The sequence below is a fragment of the Cupressus sempervirens genome, chromosome 4, assembly GCF_028749045.1.
Source record: "Cupressus sempervirens isolate cs-2001-9-10 chromosome 4, ASM2874904v1, whole genome shotgun sequence".
Taxonomy (NCBI): Eukaryota; Viridiplantae; Streptophyta; class Pinopsida; order Cupressales; family Cupressaceae; genus Cupressus; species Cupressus sempervirens.
In genome coordinates this window covers 459905178-459925260 of record NC_143121.1, presented here as the reverse complement: position 1 = coordinate 459925260, position 20083 = coordinate 459905178, and the positions used below count along the sequence as shown (strand labels likewise).

The following is a 20083-nucleotide window of genomic DNA, read 5'->3' as shown; positions in this document are numbered from 1 at the left end:
TAACCCTAAATCCTTAAATGTCTTTATAAGGAAGATGAAATTTCATTGTAAAATATACGAGTGGATATACAAGGGTGTATAAGGAAATCTACTTTTATAACAAGGGTTATTCGATCACTAAGGATCAAGATCAGAGAAAGCAGAACAAGTGCCTGCATTCAACAATCAAGGATTGTAATCTATCAGGTTCATTGCACCTAATACTTTCTAGCAATTGTATTAGAATGAAAATCCTATGGTGATAGGTTAGCTTAACAACTATTTCGTAGATCCTTTAAATAGGTGATTAAATCCTTTAACAGGGTGACACTTCATGTAAAGTGTTTGTAAATCCTCTAACCAGGTCACTATTAATACAGTGTAAAGCCTTTAATTGGGCAGACCATCATAAGTGGTTGAACAATATTGCTGCAGTAATTTTTGTGGGTATCATCCCCACCCCAGTTTTACCTTCTTATTCCTGGAGGGTTTTTGGGTTACCAAATTCCAGTGTTATGTGTTGTTGATGCATGTCTTAGTTTTATGTTTACTTGATGTATTTACATGCATGCAATTTACTTTCAGTTTAAAGTTTTATAGGATAAAGTGTGATACTTCTGATTCAACACCCCCCCCCCCTCATAAGTATTCTTTCCATATTTGAATATTCCAACAGGAGGTAAGTATAACTCATGTACAATTAGCTCCACCTACACCCATAAAAGGTCTACAAGGACATCTCCTGCAAAAAAGTGACCACCTTTTTTGAAGATAAATGTTAAACAAGAAAAAGAAGAACCTAAGAGGTCTAAAAGAGTGGAAGAGACTATAGCTAGACTTGGACCAAAAAAGAGACAAAAGATTGAAATAATTTACAAAGGGAGGAAAAGTTAGAGTGAAGAAAAATATACATCAAAAGAGATACCAAGAATTAGAGGGAAACTATCATTGCCTAAAGAATAGCCAAAGAATGATCAATTTGAACTAGGTAGTAATGGAAAGAAAAAGAAGAATTGGAAACTTGAAATTGGCAAGATGAATGAAATGGTCATGAATGAAGGTAACTCAGAAAAGTTAAAGAAATTTTGTGATAATTATGATATTAATCAAATGAGGAACTTGGAAGTATTTATCATTAAGTATATGATCAAGTTTAGGACACCTCTCATTAGTCTACATAAAACTTTTCCTGATGAGATTAATCAAATATTAAACAAATAAAGGCCAAGGATAGTACATGAAGAGAATGATTTAAGAGAACTATATATACATAAATGGTGTACTATAGAGAATGATGAGAAACTAGAAAGGATTAAGCAAAAGTTAAACCCACTCTCAAGACACAGAATGAGAGAAATAAGACTACTGAGTGGACTCTATGAAGAAGTAAGGGAAGAGACAGAAAAGGAAGTCTACCAAGTGTTAAGTGAGCCTAGAATTTTATTACTAGTAGTAGAAGTAGATGAATCACTACAACAAGATACTTCAATAATGGATACATAGGACAACACCACTTCCAGAGATCGGATAGATAACACTTAAATTTTTATAGATGGTATATAGATTACTGTTGATACAATAGCAGACCATTTCAAGGATTATTTTGATGTTTTATTGGCAATTTTGTCATTGATAATGTTGAAGACTATTGCAGTGATAAAGATGTAAAAGATGATGGGAAAGAGCACATTGAAATGAAGGAAAGCATAGATCATCAAGACCTAAGTGTTAGAATGTTTAGAATAACTAAGAGGGTGGGGGTGAGTTAGTTATCCAAGGTTTAGATGTATCAATTGAACAAACAATCACTTAAATTACTTTAGATCTAACCATTCCACTACTCGGTCTTAACCGTAAACTTTAGCAACATTAAGTAGTAGTTCATTGTCCTAAATAATAGACTTATACAATGTAAAAATGTAATCACCAGTAAAATGCCCTAATAACACCCACACAAGTTTGACACTAGGATTTAACGTGGAAACCCAATTTGGGAAAACCACCAGCAACATATCACAATTTTTAACTCTTTTAAAAGTGAGCTCAGTTAGGAGCCAACCTTGTTAAAGGTTACAATACACATTGTTAAGTGTGACTTAGTTAGAGGATTTAATCACCTTGTTAGGAGTGGCCTTGTTAGGAGTGGCCTTGTTAGGGGACTTTAAAACATTCCATTAGAATGTCACCCTATTAAATGATTTACAAATGACTATTAGCTCAACCTTGATTAAGGATTTTCAATATTGTTTACAGTGGTTAGAAAGTAACAACAGGATTTTGATTTGTCAAGTACAATTCACTTTGCAAATTTAGATGTCTTATTTGTCTCCTCATACATTGAATCATTGTTTGGCCCCCATTGTCATTTCTTTCTCTGATTCTCTTGGAAACCCTTCAAGCAATCACTCTTCTCAGCCTTTTACTTAGATCCGCCAGTCAATAACATCAGCAACTGTTCCAACTTTGCAAGCATATGTACACATGCACTCACAGATACGTTGTAGGTTAGGTCTTGTACCTCCTTAAATAGGTAATTATGATGTTTTTCTACTTAATCATCATTGTAGATTTTAGGGTTTATGATTAAATTCACCATATACAAATAATATGATCTCCATCTTTTGTGAATCAGTTTCTGGATTAGATTGTGTGACAATTTTTACCATCAAGATTACAGTGATAACGTTTCGAATCACACTACGTGATCCATCATCAGGATGAGAGAGCAAGAGATGTCAAACAAAATAAGTGGCAGATTTAGCATAGACTAACCAAATAAAAGAGAACAAGAGTAAGGGAGAGCACAAACTCCGAAGTTGAGCCCAATAATAATAAATATAAAACTAAAAACAAGACAAAAAAAGGGGAGAAAAGATTCAAACAAAAATGATGACACTGAAGAAGAAGGAACAAGAAGGAAATAAAAATAAGAATACCAAGAGAATAAATAAAAACCTGAAGGAGTTATATAAATAAATAAATATGTATATATTTATCCATGTAAAGAGGAAAACACCTAAAACCTTTAGAACAAAAAAATACGCAAGAAATATCTTTAGAATATATACTTAATATATGTATGCAATACACGTATTACATATAAAAATATATTATAAAAGAGAACCTATATGTGTGTGTGTGTGTGTGTGTGTAATATAAACATATATATTAAACATATAAACATATATATTACATATGAAGATATATGTAATCTATATGTTATATATCTATGATCTCCATCTTGTTCATAATCTTCTTTTCTAGAAACTTCTTTGGGAATCTATTCCTTAGGTCATTTACCTAATCCTCTCCTGGAAATAAATGATCCAACTCATCATTTCTTATCTTCAACACACTTTCCATATCCCATGAAATCAACTTAGTTAGCTAGAAATTATGATTCCTCACAAATTGTTAAAATGTTGTTCCTCAACCAACACTAAGTTCTGATACTTGGTCATCACTGGGTTACTCGATCATTACTAAATTTCTTTCTCGACACATACACTATCACTTGGTCAATACTAATGCTTGGTCAACACTAACTATTCTCAGCTTGTTTCGATACTCGGTCGATACTAGCACCACTCAACATATACTTTAAGTTCCTTAATCTTATGCTCTATTTCTTATCCAAGCCTATGCATTTGGTTTGTCTTTGATCACATCTTTAAGACTTTAGTATTATTGTCTTCTCCACTTGTAACATGATTTAAACAATTAATTTATTTTGTCAAAATCCAACTAATCAAGAGTCCACTATAATTTATTTTTCATAACTCCACCTTTCCTCTAGATCCCTTTGTTATGAATAACTTCTTGATTCTTATTCATCAATAAAATAGATATATGGCACTTACATTAGTTAACAAATTGTCTCACCAATAGGTTTGACACCAATGACAACATAACAATTGTTTCAATTGTAGTTTCCAATAATCTCCCTCTTAGGAGTTGATGAAAATACCTTTAGAATATTTCTAGTTACCATACAATCCAAAACTTTTACTGATATGAGAAAATCCCTCTATGTTTCATTATGATTTTCATCCATGCAACTTATTTGACAACACCTCACATAACTCTTAGGAACTCCCTCTTGCATCATTATATCTCCTTGGATATCTTTTAGCTTTTGAATAATGTAATCTCTCCCTCATTCTTACTCAAGGTTGCTGAATAATCTCTCCCTATTTGACAAAAATGCCAAAGCCATTTCAACTGATGCATATTTCTTATGTAGATACCTTCATGTCAGTTTTGAATTCTTCATCTGTCATCTTTATACGACTGATCCATCATTCTTTCTTTCTTTTTCACTACTACCTTAGGCATCTCCTAAAGTAGAACCGTCTGCATCAATTTGTAAGATATTTAGATCAGGACATTTGATGCAAAGCCTCACTTCAACTTAAGTAGCTTTGTTTAGGGGAATCACCCCAAGTTTACCTTTAAGATATTCATGAGCATCTCTAGGTAAAGCTTTAGTGAATCAACTATTTGCTCTTAAGTGTTCGCATACTCCAATCTCACTTCTTTTTCTTGAACTAGCTCTCTTAGGTAATGAAACTTGATAGCAATGTGCTTGGTCTTTGTGTGCATTACACATGATACTTTGATATGTTAATAACACTTGTGTTATCACATTGGATAACCATTGGATATGTAACCTCTTCCTTGAAAATACCTTTCAATAATTACTTGATTCATCTGATATTTGAATAATTCACTGCTACTACCACATACTCAGCTTCAAGTGTTAATTGAGAAATATAGTTCTGCTTCTTGCTTGTCCATGAAATCAATCTCTTTCCTAGAAAGAATGTGCCATCGCTTGTGCTCTTCCTATCATCAACATTTCCTGCCCAATTAGAATTAGTGAATACTTTCAGTTCAAACCTATCATTCTTCTTGCAATATAATCTATAGTCTTTTGTTCCCTTCATATATCTCAGTATCATTTTCATTGCCATCATGTGATTTTCCTTTGGACTTCCTAAAAATATTACAACTATGCCAACTGCTAATGCAATATTATGTCTGCTCTAAACAACATATTATGGTTTTCTAGTCATTGATCTGTATACTTGGTTCACATCAATAGAATCATCATTCTTCAATAAATTGTGTCTTTTAACTGTAGGTATACTAACTGGTCTTGAATCTTCCATTCCAAAAGTTTATAGTATCTCCTTGATATATTTGGATTGAGTAACAAAGACACCTCTCTTCATTTGATGCACTTGTAATCCAACAAAGAATTTGATCTCACCAAACATTGACATTTCAAATTCCTTCTTCATTTTTGATCTCACCAAACATTGACATTTCAAATTCCTTCTTCATTTCATCAACAATTATTGGAATAATGTTTCCTTGCCTCCAAATATGACATCATCAACACGAATTTCAAATAGCAATACCTCATTATTCTTGCCATTCTTTAAGTACATTTTACTATTATCACGTGTTCTTGCAAATCTAATCTTCACCAGATAGTTATGTAGTCTTCCATACCATGCTCTAGGGGCTTGTTTCAAAACATATAAAGCTTTGTTCAACTTACACACCATATTCTTCTTGCTAGGATCCAAAAATTCTTTAGACCACTCCATGTATACTTCTTCCTCAAGTATCCCATTTAGAAATGCAACCTCGCACTTCATGCATATAACTACATTATCAACATGATGTCTTCTACCTTTGTCTAACTTCTCTTGTCTAGATTTTATCCTTGTTAGGAGATATAACCTAATTTCCAGAAACCACTTCTTAGGAACCCTATCTGTATACTATCTTCTACAAATATTGAATAACCATCACCAATCTTTGACTTTTTGCATGTGCTCTTACCCACAAACTCAAGACACTCTATAGAACATGTCCCCAAATGTGCTTGACCTCATCTTTAACCCTCAAACCATACAGTCTCAAACACTATCTATTATTCTGCCAATCTTCTTAGTATGTTAACATTAATGACAAACATAGTCATGAATGCAACACACAATCATACTAACAATATCCCCAATGCTTCAATAATGTTAGGATACTCCCCCATAGGAATATCATCAACATTAATGCTAATAATACTATTTAAAAATATTAATGATAAAAAACAAAATTAAATACCAAATTTGAGAATTTTAAAAATTCAAATTTGTCAAGTCAAATCAGATATCCACAATATTTTTGGATATCTGAAAGTTTTAGATATTTGATGATATTAGATATTCGATTAGCCAAATAGGCCTAGTATTTGCCTTGGCTTTTGGCTTTGGAATGTGAAATGTGAATAGTCAACCAAAAAAATATATTTGTCATATTTTGTTTATTCTCCAGACTTTGATCGTGTAGTTGATGACCTATTTTCACCCAAAATTGATGAAATGAAAAGGTTTTTTAAAGAGACTATGAGCTTTCCATCAATATAATTAGTCTCAAAATTTGAGTTCAGTAATTAATTATTACTTATTTATTAATTGAGTTACCTATAAAAAGTCTTCATTGACATACCAATCGAAACATAACTATAACTTTCAAAAAAATTAACTTTTTTGAAATCCAAAACATGCACCACATTCTGTGCTTCGCCTACTATGAGAAAAAAAAAGTTCTCAATTTTGTAAAGTTTAGGATTAGTTAAGGTGGTCAAACATGCTGGTTTTTTTTTTTTTTTAAGTTGTAGCAAAAAAATAAAATTAATTTATTTATTTATTGAGAAATTACAAAAAAATATGCATCACATCCAAGCATGAACCTACTATTTATATCTAGAATATTATGAAAAATCTCATCATTTAATTGTGATTAAGGTGGTTAGACATACATGTATTTTTAAAAAATCTTTTTCTCTAAAATTTTCATTCTAGTACATTTAAATCTAAAATTTTCAACTATTAGATTTATTTTTTTAATATACAAAATGGCTATTTGTTTAGAAAATACATTCAATTTCTTATAGATTCTCTTTTAACTACTTTTTGACATAAGGTTGATAAGATGTTCAACTTTTTATGTCAGGTTGAGTAACCTTGATTTTCTACTTTTGTATTGTCACTTAAGGCCATAGCTTGATATACCATGATCTTGCACATACCCCCAACTCAAATGAAACCTTCTCCTTTTCACTTGCCACTATGATACATACTCCAATCTGTTCACTATATTTGACCCTTGCAGTGATCACACTCTCTCATAGTTGTCACACTTCAAAAGGGTAACAACCCTCTATCACTTGAAATTATATGTTTAAAGTTACTTCCTTACTATCAACACTTTCTTATTACTTCCTTCCTTAATTCTTGCACTCCTTTTAATGTAGACAACAACTTCCATATATCTCATGATTAGAAATTACTATGATTACCATCTTTAATAAGTTATTCCATGCCTTTAACAAATTTTATAAGAAACATGTCGAATTTTCTTAATTTTAAATAAGACCAAGTTTCATTCAATAACCTCCTTATTGTGTAATTTTATTAAATATTTATGGAACACATAAAAATAGAGAGCACAATAAACAATTTATTATATTCAACTCATTCTTAAAATTCACAGTTCCATAAAATAATCAATGATTTAATTGGTGGAAACATATACAATTTTTGATATGATAATGTACATCTTGTTGAGGAATGTTATAAAAAATCTATATATAATAATATTTTAGAGCTAGTTGATGTAGTGAGGATAAAGAATTATCTCAATGAGAATTGGGAGAATGAATCTATGCCACCTTCAGGCACAACTGTCACATTAAGAACACCATTAGAATAAATATGAAATTAAAAAGTCAAGGTACAAATTAGTCTATGTAGAAAACATAACAACCCTTTGTACACACAAAGGCACTTCAAAAAGTAATGCAATTGGGATGACTTTAGATTCATGTTAGGATTTTCTCAAAATATATGATGAACTAGCTTCATTATTTGTGAATTGGTATTTTGGGCATTAGAAAGATAAATATAAGGTCATGCAAGGATGCACTGCATTGATACATATTTTTACCTTCCAGTCATGCAATTGATGTATAACCCTATTCCTAAAGACTTGTAATGCTTTAAGCATATACATTATGAATCCTCCTACTTTCAAGGTATACACCAGACCGATTCTAGAAAAACCTAATATGTAAACTTATAAACACAACTTACACTCAAATTGGGTTACAAATCAAACAAAGGAGAATGAGAAAAAACCTATTGTTAATAATTTTACCAATCTATTATGTTTTCTATCACCCATGACACACAACTCATGATATATGCATGATATACTATGGGTTTTTTACCCAATTAAAATTATACATATTTTTCTATGAACAGTCACATGATATACTGTGTTTTCCTTTCCTAGTTTATAAATCTCTACTTAATTAAGGACCTACATTACATTTGGACATTTTCCTTTTGCATGTCCTTAGTTTCATTACTACCGAAGATATTGGATTCTCCAATTAAACTGGGTCAAATTTGATAACCATATAATAATGAGTACAACCAAGAATACAATCATTTTTATTAGTTTTGACAAATATTTAGACAAAAAATAATAAAATTATCTTTTTACTTCTCATTCTTTACAATGCACCTTTCACTGATTGTGCTATCTCCCTCAATGACAATAAACATTGTGTGTTTTTGCTCACAATGTAGACTAACATTTTTTCCTCTTTGAATGCAACCTAATAAGAATGAGTGCAACTGACAATGCAAAAATTATTATTCATTTTGACAAATATACAAAAAAATATTTTCAGAACTACCTTGTTTGTTTCCATTGTATAAAACACACCTTTCTCCAATTGTGAACTCTGTGTTGTGTCCCAACAATTACAAACATTTGTGTTTTCTCTCTCATGTAAATTGAAAATGCATTTTTTTATGCTTCGCAAGCAACAAAGTAAGAATAAATTGCATTCCACAAGCAACATAATAAGAATCAATTGTATTATGTGTTGTGCCTCAACAATTACAAACATTTTGTATTTTTCTCGCTCATTATAAACCAAAAGTACACTTTATTTTTAGGCTCTCCAAAATCAACATAATTTTTGGCTCTCGAAAGCAGCATAATAAGAAAACCAACACTAGAAATTTTATTTTATTCCATTTGACAAATCTATGCCAATTTTTTAAAATAAAAATTCCTTTATTTCTTTTCAGTTTTTATAACACATGTTTGTCCAATTTTGTTGTCTCCCCCAATGGTTGCAAACATTTTATGGTTTTGCTTGAGTGTCAATTGAAAATGTAGTGTTTTCTCTACAAGAAATGGTTGTGGTCTTCTATTTGCTCAATCACTTCCAACATAAAATGAGATTCTCATTACTCTCATTGTCAAGACAATTTCCTTTTCTTGGTGGGGAAGTAATTGCTCAATTCTATGGACGCAATTGGTCCACAAGGCATGAGTGTACTCATTCTTGTGGTAATGTAACTACTAATAGGACTCAACTGTGATAGTTAGCAACTCGACTCAAACTTTGACCATAAACTGCATCGTCAATCGGCCATAGTTTGCCTAAGACAACTAGGTCACCTGCCATGACCCATTCTTGTCTATTGAGCCATCACATCAACATGGATCCTAACAATTGTATGCCATCATATGTCCTCAATACTTTGGCATGCCATACCATGCTATGACGTTGTATTCTATCTAGGGAATAACCAAGTCTGAATGGAGTGGGAAGGGATCCATGCATGTCTAGTGAAGATGGGTCATTTATTCATTCGCAATCAGACCATGTTAGGATTGGAACTTCTTGTGAAAGATGTAGAAAATGTTAAGTACGCTAGTGGCCAGACTCTTTAATTATTTGTCACCGTAACATTGTCCACACTTAAAAATAACTTTTCTTGAGTGACAAATCTTTAGTTTGAGCAACAACATTTTCTTCTTTAACAATCTGACATCGGACTTGTTTTTTATTTTTTTAGCAAAGGTGGACGAAGCCACTATTTAATATTTATTAAAGAAAATGATAGTTCGAGAAGTGCATAGAAAAAGAGCTAGCAAGAAATCCTATTTCCTTATTCGAATATAATATTTACAATCGAGATCAAAATCCCAACCTCTCAAGGTTTTGAATTTCACTAATATAGATACGATAGAGAATTCATAAAAGCCCTCAAATATCCTATAAGGCCCCGTTTGGTTGCGGGAATTGGACAGGAATAGGAAAATCTAAATACTTGCATTCACCAATTTGGCGTTTGTTTGCAAAACACAAAATTAGAATTAGAATTTTCTTATCCTAATTTGACCCCAAAATGAGCATAGTGGAATTCCTTAAAAAAGATGAAATAAGAATATCTTATTCTTATTCTAGTTTTTAATAAACCTAATTTGATGGGTTGTCAAGTCCATGACTTTGTCATTTGATTGTATTTTGCCACTCAAATGCATTTTTGGACTATTTTGTTCGTTCATCATAAGATATAAACTAGGTCAACATTATTTAACGTTTAATATGTATTTTTTTTTAAATGACAAAAAAGACTATATCTTTTCTAAACTTTCATAAAATTATCTTTTCAAATAAATCTTGTGTTTAATCTTATAATTAAAACTATCTTGATAGATCTTTTAAATATAAAAAAAAATGATCTCGAATTATTTTGTATTTTGTATTTTCTTTAATATATTTAAAAATAAAATGATTTTAGTTTTGATCTTACACTCATTAAAATAATTTGATTTAATTTAGAATTAAATTTATAATATACAATATACTATGTCATTTAAATTTCAATTAATTTCAAAGGTTGTGGTATATCATTCACATAAAAAATAATTTAAAAAAAAAAAATAAAAGCTAATTAAAATAATTAAGTTCAAAAAAAAAAAATTTAAAATGAGTTTTTATAAATAAAAAATTTTATTTATTTAAAATATTACCAAAAAATAAATAAATAAATATATTAAAACTTTAAAACAAAACTTATTCCAATTCCTATTTCAATTGTTGCAACCAACCATAAAATATGCATATTTTGACTCCTCTTCCAGATCAATCAAACAAGTCTAAATGATATTTCAGAATTTATTTTAAGAATGCACAAATGATATTCAAGAACTTATTTTAAGAGTGCACGAATATTAGAAGAGAGCTAATTTCAACATAGATAATACCACATTCGACAATTCTTGGAACCAAACAAGACCTTTTGGACAAATAGCCCCGCACTAGTAATGCTTGGAAAAAATGAAGAGGACCACCCGATCTATACTATTGAGTCACTATTTTGATATTTGACATCCGACTTGACGACGTTGCAGATTGATGGAAATATAATTTTGTTTGGGCGGGAGATGGTGAGGAAACGCCCAAGAAAGCACGGTGGCATGATCCATCCCCTAGAAAACGGGAAATAGAGAGGCCAAATGTTGGAGGAGGATAGCTGGCGGTGGGTCCCACCTCATGTTTACTTTGACTTGGGGTGTACAAGTAGCGTCGGTGGCTTGTGCGCTATTACAAATTTTGTGTGATTTCCAGCTAGACCCTACCCACATACATATTTCTTTCAAAGCATCACAAGTAAACAAAAAACAATATACTGAACATGAGAATTGCCGAAGAAGAAGATGTTTTGCCTGCTATAAATGCGCACTTAGCAGATGCATATTCTCACATAAAATCCAAGCTCGTCAAGTTTGTGGGCCTGCTTAGTAACTCTATTATCTGTTCAAAAATGGCCTCAATAATCGGAGAAGCTCTTGTTGGAAAAGCTTGTGAGATGGTCCTTCACATGGCTGTGCAGAAACTGGCCGAGCAGGCAAACTTGGTGGTGCATTTCAGAGAAGACTTCATTTGGTTGAACGACCAACTCATATATTTGAGGAGTTTTCTGGAAGATGGCGGTCAAAAGTCTCAACAGAAGGAGCATGTCAAACATTGGCTCGAGAAAATTCGCGTTATTTCCTTGCTTGCAGAGGACATCTGTGAGTTATGTGTTGTAGAATCCAAGTATGGAAATAACGCTCAATCATGTGGGCTGAGTTACAAGCAATGGATTTATCGGTATAGGATGGGGCGGAGAATTAGGAGTGTCAAGATCCGCGTGAGCTCTATTATTGAAGATGGCAGGAAGCTGGGACTATTGCATCAAGTTTCTTCTGTAAATGCAGAAGCATTGCCCAGTACATCATCGAAGAGATCTGGTTTACTGCCGAGAGATCCACACTCTGTAGGAATAGAGTCCAAAGTTGATGACATGCTCAGATTGTTAGATGATGACAACGCCTCTCCAGTTGTTGCTGTGGTTGCGATGGGTGGGATGGGGAAAACCCATCTTCTTCAGCATGTCTACAACCACAACACCACAAAAGAAAGGTATGAGAAATCTATATGACTTTCAGTTTCTCAGTCTTACTCTGTTTCTCAATTACAGAAAAATATAATCTTTCAGATAGACAAGGTTTTGAGTCGGCAGATTCAGAACAGTGAATTAGGCGAGGAGGCAGTAGCTCCGGAGATTCATGAAAGGTTGCAAGGGAAAAGGTGTCTGGTGGTGTTGGATGATGTGTGGAGGGCTGGAGGAGAAGACGATTTGTTAGCCAGACTTGGCCTCCCAGGTGGAGATAATAGCCCGTGCAAGATTGTGGCGACTACAAGAAGCAGAGAGGTTTGTAGAAATTTGAATGCTCAAGTTTATGAGATGCAATATTTGTCGGACGAAGAGAGCTGGACGCTCTTTTGTGCCCATGCATTTGGGCGAGGAAGACAGCCACCGCAGCATCTGGAAGAGGTGGGTCGTAGGATTATGAAGCAGTGTGGAAATCTGCCACTGGCAATCAAAGCAATAGGCGCATCTCTGGCCAAGTCCAAAATGCCATTGGAGTGGGAGTCCAAGCTCCAGCAACTTCAAGGGGTTAATATTGTTGCTGCGAAAGTTGATGATCGGATCATGTCTATTCTCAGGTTGAGTTACGACGTCTTGTCCCCAATGCTTAAAGCCTGCTTTGCTTATCTTTCCTTCTTTCCGGAGGACAAGGAGATAGACTGTGAATATATGATAAATTTGTGGATTGGGGAAGGGTTTATTCCAGCAGGAGAGGGCCAGTGGGATGCGGCATGGGACTGTTTGTATCAACTTGCCAGTCTCGGTCTGATTCAACTATGGGAGGAAAGAGAACTAACTAAATATTGTAGAGTTCACGATCTGCTGCTTGATCTAGCGGTACAGGTGTCAAGAGAAAATAAATGTGTTTTTAGTATTGAAGAGGCCTCTAAAGATACAAGTGCTGAGTGGTGTCGAATAGTAATGGGGAAGAAACATATAAATGATGACGACTTCTCAAAGAGCCGCCCTGTTTGTCTGCGCACATTCTCTCTGTCTCAGAATTGGCGGATCACAAACATTTCAGCAGACTTGTTTACCGCCATGAGAGGACTGCGTGTTCTCGATTTGAGCGGGACACAAATCTCTGCTCCTCAAAGTGTTGAACTTGTATGATACATGTATTATGAAGGTGCCAGAGTGTGTGAGACATCTGAAAAGTCTCTTGTTTCTTGCTCTGCCTCGGACATGTGAGAGATTACCGGCATGGATGAATGAAGTGACATCTTTGTTGGGTGATGCGACGCGCTCCCCTGTCCATAGGTGGTTAATTATGTGGTGTTCCATGTTTACTAACAGTCATGGCTTTTGGTGCAACGGCAAATGGGCCCCACAATTGGTGTCAGAGCTTGGTTAAGCTTGTTCGATTTTTTTTGGAAATCGGTGAAGTTTTTTTTGCAGGCACCATGGATGAAGCAGAAAAATGGAAGATTGAAAAGTTTTTTGGGCAAAACTTTGGGCTATGGAAAGTGCAGATAGAGTCTTTGCTCATCAAGCAAGATTTACAACCTGCGTTGCTTGGTAAGACAAAGGGAAAAGGATCATTGTCAGACGAAGACTGGGAAAAACTGGATTTGAAAGCAAGGGCAACAATTTTCTTGGCACTCTCAAGTAACGTGTTGTTTAATGTTTCAGCTGAGAAAACAACTAAAGAGTTAGTTGAGAAATTATCTTCATTGTATCAGATACCTTCTGCTTCGAATAAAGTTTTTATAATGAAGAAGCTATATAATCTGAAAATGAAAGAAGGGGGAGTAATGTCGAATCATCTGAATGAGTTTAATACATTGGCCAGTCAACTCATTTCAGTTGGTATACTATTAGATGATGAAATCAAAGCTATTCTTTTACTATGTTCACTTCCGAACAGCTGGGAAGGTGTAGTAATGGCTGTGAGCACTTCAGTTGCAGCCAAGACCAAATTGAAATTCGATGAAGTTGCAGCCACACTTCTTAGTGAAGACATGCGGAGGAAGCATCAAGAACCCTCTTCCAGTGATGCTCTTACAGTTGTGAGCACGAGCAATAGAGGTAGAAGTCGAGAGAGAGGAAGAAATAATAATAATAGTAATAGTAACGCAAGAGGAAGATCGAGCCATCACTCCAAATCGAGAGGAAGAAATGGATCTTGCTGGTTTTGTGGAAAACCAGGGCACTCAAAGAAGCAGTGTTGGCATTACAAGAAGGCTCAAAATAAAGTCATAAAAGATGGAGTTAATGCTGCAATTGATGAAGCTTTGGTACTTGCAGCTGGTGACACAAATTCAAATTCGTGGGTCCTTGATTCCGGTGCCTCATTTCATGCAACTCCATGTCGGAGTGTTTTCATGAATTACCGAGAAAGTATGTTCGGTAAAGTTTTTCTTGGGGATAATAAAGAATGTGACATAGTGGGAAAAGGGGACATTTTATTGTCATTGAAAAATGGGAGCAAATGGATTTTAAAATATGTTAGGCATGTACCTACACGTAAGCATAATCTGATTTCTGTTAGTCAATTATATACACAAGGCTACAATGTTAGCTTTGATTTAGCTTCATGGAGAGTGTCAAAAGGTCAATTACTTTTAGCAAAAGGGTAGAAAACTAGAAGTTTGTACACATTAGAGTGTCATGGTGAAGTGGGAGCAGCCATGGCGGTTGCAGATAGTAATGCTGAACTTTGGCATAAGAGGCTCGGTCATATGAGCAAAATAGGTCTTGAAGTTATGCTTCGTAGAGACCAACTTTTGGGTCTAAAATCGGTTGATTTACAGTTATGTGAGCATTGCCTTTATGGAAAACAAAATCGCACCAGCTTTATAAGGACGGGTCATGAGAAGAAATCTTCTCAATTAGAACTTGTGCATTCTGATGTTTTTGGTCCTACGGAGGTAACATCTCTTGGTGGTGCTAAATATTTTGTCACATTTCTTGATGATTTCACTCGAAAAGTTTGGATTTATATGCTGAATAACAAATCTGAAGTTTTTTCAAAATTTAAAGTTTTTAAGGCTATGGTGGAAAATCAGATTGGAAGAAAAATAAAATGCTTATTAACAGACAATGGTGGTGAGTTTTGTTCTACGGAGTTTGACAATTTTTGTGCAGATAATGGTATTCGGAGGATTAAAGCAGTCCCGTATACACCTCAAGAAAACGGTGCAGCTGAGAGGTTGAATCAGACTATTTTAGAAAGAGCTCGATGTATGTTATCAAATGCTGGTTTGGGGAAAGAATTATGGGCAGAGGTCTGTAATACAATGGTCTATTTAATAAACATAGCTCCTTCGTCACGTTTAGATTTTGATATTCCAGAAGAACGGTGGACTGGTAAGAGGATTTCCTATTCTCATTTACGAGTTTTTGGGTGTGATGCGTATGTTCATGTTCCAAAAGAACAGCGAACGAAATTGGATTTTAAATCTAAACATTGTATATTTTTGGGGTATGGTGAAGATCAATTTGGTTACCGGTTATGGGATTCAATCACTCAGAAAGTAATACGGAGCAGGGATGTTGTATTTAATGAGAAAGTATTCTCAGGTTTGAGTAATCAGAGGTCTAATTCTGATGATTTTATTAACTTTGATTTATCAGTTAATGGCAATATTGTTCCACGTTCTCCTCGTGTTACTTTCCATCCCTCCACTATTGGTATGCCTTCAAGAAATGTAAGTTCATCTCTTACTACTCCATTGCCATGTTCCCTGATTCAACAAACTCCTCCCCTCACCTCCACACACACAGGTCAACCCACATTTGAAAAAGAGGCTTCTCTATTCCCACCGCAACCCCTGCCAGTTCCCCACACCATGTCATTAGTCGTTACCCATGTTGCTGCGGAGGATGTAGACCCTGTGGTTTATATACAGTCGCCCCCACCATGTGCGCTACACACTATTTCTCCTCACCCGCTGGTAGAGTCACATCTGCATCCCCAATCTAGTGTCAAAGTCATTTTATATCCCTTGCCAAATACGCTGTCTCACCAGCCTCCTGTGCCAACTATGACGTCTGCTGGCCTACCGTTACCAGTTACTGCAAACACAAAGGCTGAAAAACAAAATTTTTCAAATATAGAGGCTGCAAATCCAGAGGTTCCCACACCGCACAATATTAATTTAAGGCAGTCTACAAGAGAGAAGAAATGTCCCAGGAAACTTGATGACTATGAGCTGTTATTTTCTCTCTGTTCTGATCAGGTAGAGCCCCAAACTTATAAACAAGCATGTTCTAATATTAATTCAGTGTTCTGGATTGATGCAATGCGGGATGAAATTGAGTCTTTAAACTCAAACCAAACCTGGGATTTGGTTCCACTTCCAGCAAATTGTAAAGCATTGAAAAATAAGTGGGTCTATCGCATCAAAGAGGAAGACGGAGGTCAAAAAAGATACAGGGCAAGATTAGTAGTGAAGGGATTTGCTCAGAAACAGGGTGTGGATTTCAATGAAATTTTTTCTCCAGTGGTGAAAATGCAAACAATTCGTTTGGTACTTGGCATGGCCGCAACATGGGACCTCGAGCTTGAGCAACTTGATGTCAAAACAACATTTCTACATGGGGATATTGATGAAGAATTATATATGGAACAGCCATAAGGCTTCATCAAACAGGGACATGAAGATTTAGTTTGCAAATTAAAGAGGAGTCTTTATGGGCTGAAACAAGCTCCTCGTCAATGGTACTTGAAGTTTGATAATTTTATGACTCAGCAAGGCTTTACCCACTGCGAATCAGACCCATGTGTATACCACAAAAGGCTTTCGACTGGTGAGTTCATGATCTTATTATTATATGTTGATGATGTGTTGACTGCTAGTAATAGTATGAGAGTCATTCATGAGTTGAAGACACACTTGTCTCTTCGTTTTGCCATGAAAGATTTAGGGGCAGCGAAGAGGATTCTTGGGATGGATATCATCCATGATAGGCATAAAAGAGAACTCAGATTATTTCAAGAAAAATACATTCTTAAAGTTTTAGAAAAATTCAATATGTCCAATGCCAAATTAGTTGCCACTCCATTGGCTGATCATTTTAAATTGTCTTCTAAGTTGTGTCCTTCTACTCCGGAAGAAAAACATTCGATGGTTGGTATTCCCTATTCTTCAGCAGTTGGGAGTCTAATGTATGCCATGGTTAGCACACGTCCGGATATTGCTCATGTAATGGGAGTTGTGAGTGGTTTTATGAGTAATCCTGGAAAAACTCATTGGCAAGCAGTTCAATGGATTCTTCAGTATTTGAGAGGCACTTCCTCTCATGTTTTATGTTTTAACAGTAAATCTCCTTACATCTGCAGATATGTTGATGCTGATATGGCTAGAGATTTAGATAAACGAAGATCAACAACAGGCTATGTGTTTAAGTTTGTCGGGGCAGCGATTAGCTGGACTTCTCGAAAGCAACCAGTTGTTGCTCTTTCCTCTACCGAGGCTGAATACATTGCTCTCACGGAGGGGGCAAGAGAGTTGATATGGTTACAACGATTGTTTGGAGAGTTGGGATTTAAACAATCCACTTTTACTCTGTTTTCAAACAGCAGGAGTGCCATCTATTTGGCCCACAATTCAACCTTCCACAGTCATTCCAAGCATATAGAAACCAGATTTCACTTCATTCGTCATGCTCTTGAAGAGGGAAGATTAAAATTAGAGAAGATTGACACAACGGTCAATCCGGTTGATATGTTCACCAAAGTTGTATCTCGAGAGAAGTTTGAATTCTGTAGAGCTTCTCTCGGCATTATAACGATGTAGCCATAAGCACCAAGTGGGGGATATCTCTAAGCAGCTCGTCTTGTAGCGCTGATTGGACTTCAAGTGGGAGATTGTAACGGTTCTGCAGTGTAATAGTTCTGCAGAGATTCTTTGTGAAGCCCAATCACTGTTGATTGTAACTGCTCCTCCTTGATTCTTGGAGATGCTTGAATGCATTTATATATGCTATGAGCTGAGAGCGGCTGCATCATTGTATCAAGATTTATTTCTAATAGAGATATTGGCCCTGCTTGTAATGTGGATGTAATCCAGAATATCTGGATGAACCACTATAATTTTGGTGTCTCTGTTTCTGCTCTTTTTCTCTGGTCTTGTTATTGCTCTGTTCTGTTTTTGTTGTTAATTAGTTTTTGGACCCACAATCCCTGGAGCATTTAAAGTGCATGGGTGTTTACGGTCGAATGCCAAGGGGAATATCAGAGCTGGTCTCATTGAGAACACTATGATTAGGTAGGCTGGATCTGTTCGTTGAAGAGGGCGAATTCATGAGGTGGGATGATTTTGGCACTATGACTCAGCTTCAGGAACTACACTTAGCTATTCGCCATGAAATGGGCTTGAAAGGGATGGAAAAAGGGATACTTGCACGATTGGTGAAGATGCGTCGTCTGTGTATCAGATATTGGAGTGACAAAGGAGACATTTTAGAGCTCCCAGAGAAAATTGGAGCAATGAAGAATCTAGAAAGGCTTCAGCTACGCGGGTTCTTAGTGCCAGGTTGTTTATGCAATTTGATGAATATGAGGGAACTAATGTTATGGTATTGTCATTGTACTGAATATCCGGAGTTGCAAATAATGCCTAACTTGGTGAAGTTGGAGATGTTTGAGAATGATAGGTGTAGAGAATTGTCCAGGGCGTTTGGAAAAGCTGGTGCGTTTCCACAACTTCGGTATTTGGAAATTAGTGGGTTCAGGGAATTAGAGGAGTTCTCAGAATTGGAAGAGGGGGCAATGGAATGTCTTGAGGAGTTTCGACTAGTTAACTATCCAAAAGTGAAGAAAGTGGGTGAGGTATTCGAGCAGTCGAAAAGATTCAAGTTCTTCAATTATTACAAGTCAGGACTGCTGGGGTAAAGTCAAAATGCATCAATCTCTACACTACTACTACCTACATTACTACTACATGTACTCTTGAATTATAAGGGCTTGTTTGGTTCGAGGAAGATGTTAGATTTTTCATAATTTTGATTTGATTTTTTTTCGTTTGTTTCAAAATTGGCAAAATAGAATTAGAATACCATACTTCTAATTTTGTCAAGTTATCAGACTTCCCACTAGCAATTAGGAATTTGTTGGTAAATAGATTCATCTTTACACAAAAATTCCTAAATAACCCTAATTTTCCCAGCAATGAAGACGCAAAAAGCTACCAACAGTTGGGTCGCTTTGTCATTGGATTGTGCAAGCTCCCCAATTAGATATGCAAAGAATGAGATTAAGAAATGCTTTCAACCTCAAAGCGAAGACTATCCTCACTATTTTTAGATAGGGGGCAAATAACTATAACATAAACCAAAAGGAACAACCTACACATATGATAATGGGAAACACACAATCTTTCCACCCACATATGCATTCAAAAGAGATAAAGAAAAACTAAATATATAAAATCTGCACAATATATGAACCCAACAACAGAAAGCAAATCAACAATTCAATCTTGATTCAAGGATAAATTAACAAAGATTAATCCAAAGCATAAAATCTTAGAATAGTTTGTGGAATATTTCATTCATTCGAAAATAATTCCATTTTGATACATCACTGATGTTTCAAACATTTGTAGAAAAACACTGAAAAAGAACTTAGAATTAAAACTAACAGTTACTTTATGGAGATTTTTGGTGAATCTATTGGGGACCAAGAACGAAGATTAGTATCTATAATTGTTTCCTAAGTTTATAATTATCTTCGTGTGCAAGAGATTGATGACTCTATCTAAAGACCATGCTAAACATGAAAGCCATGAGAAAGCCAAGGCCAA

The 20083-nt window shown here is 35.0% G+C and overlaps 1 pseudogene; it reads left to right on the top strand.

Moving 5' to 3' along the window:
* Nucleotides 1-11684: 11684 nt before the first annotated feature.
* LOC149561966 (putative disease resistance protein RGA3) lies at nucleotides 11685-19173 on the top strand (annotated as a pseudogene).
* Nucleotides 19174-20083: the final 910 nt, after the last annotated feature.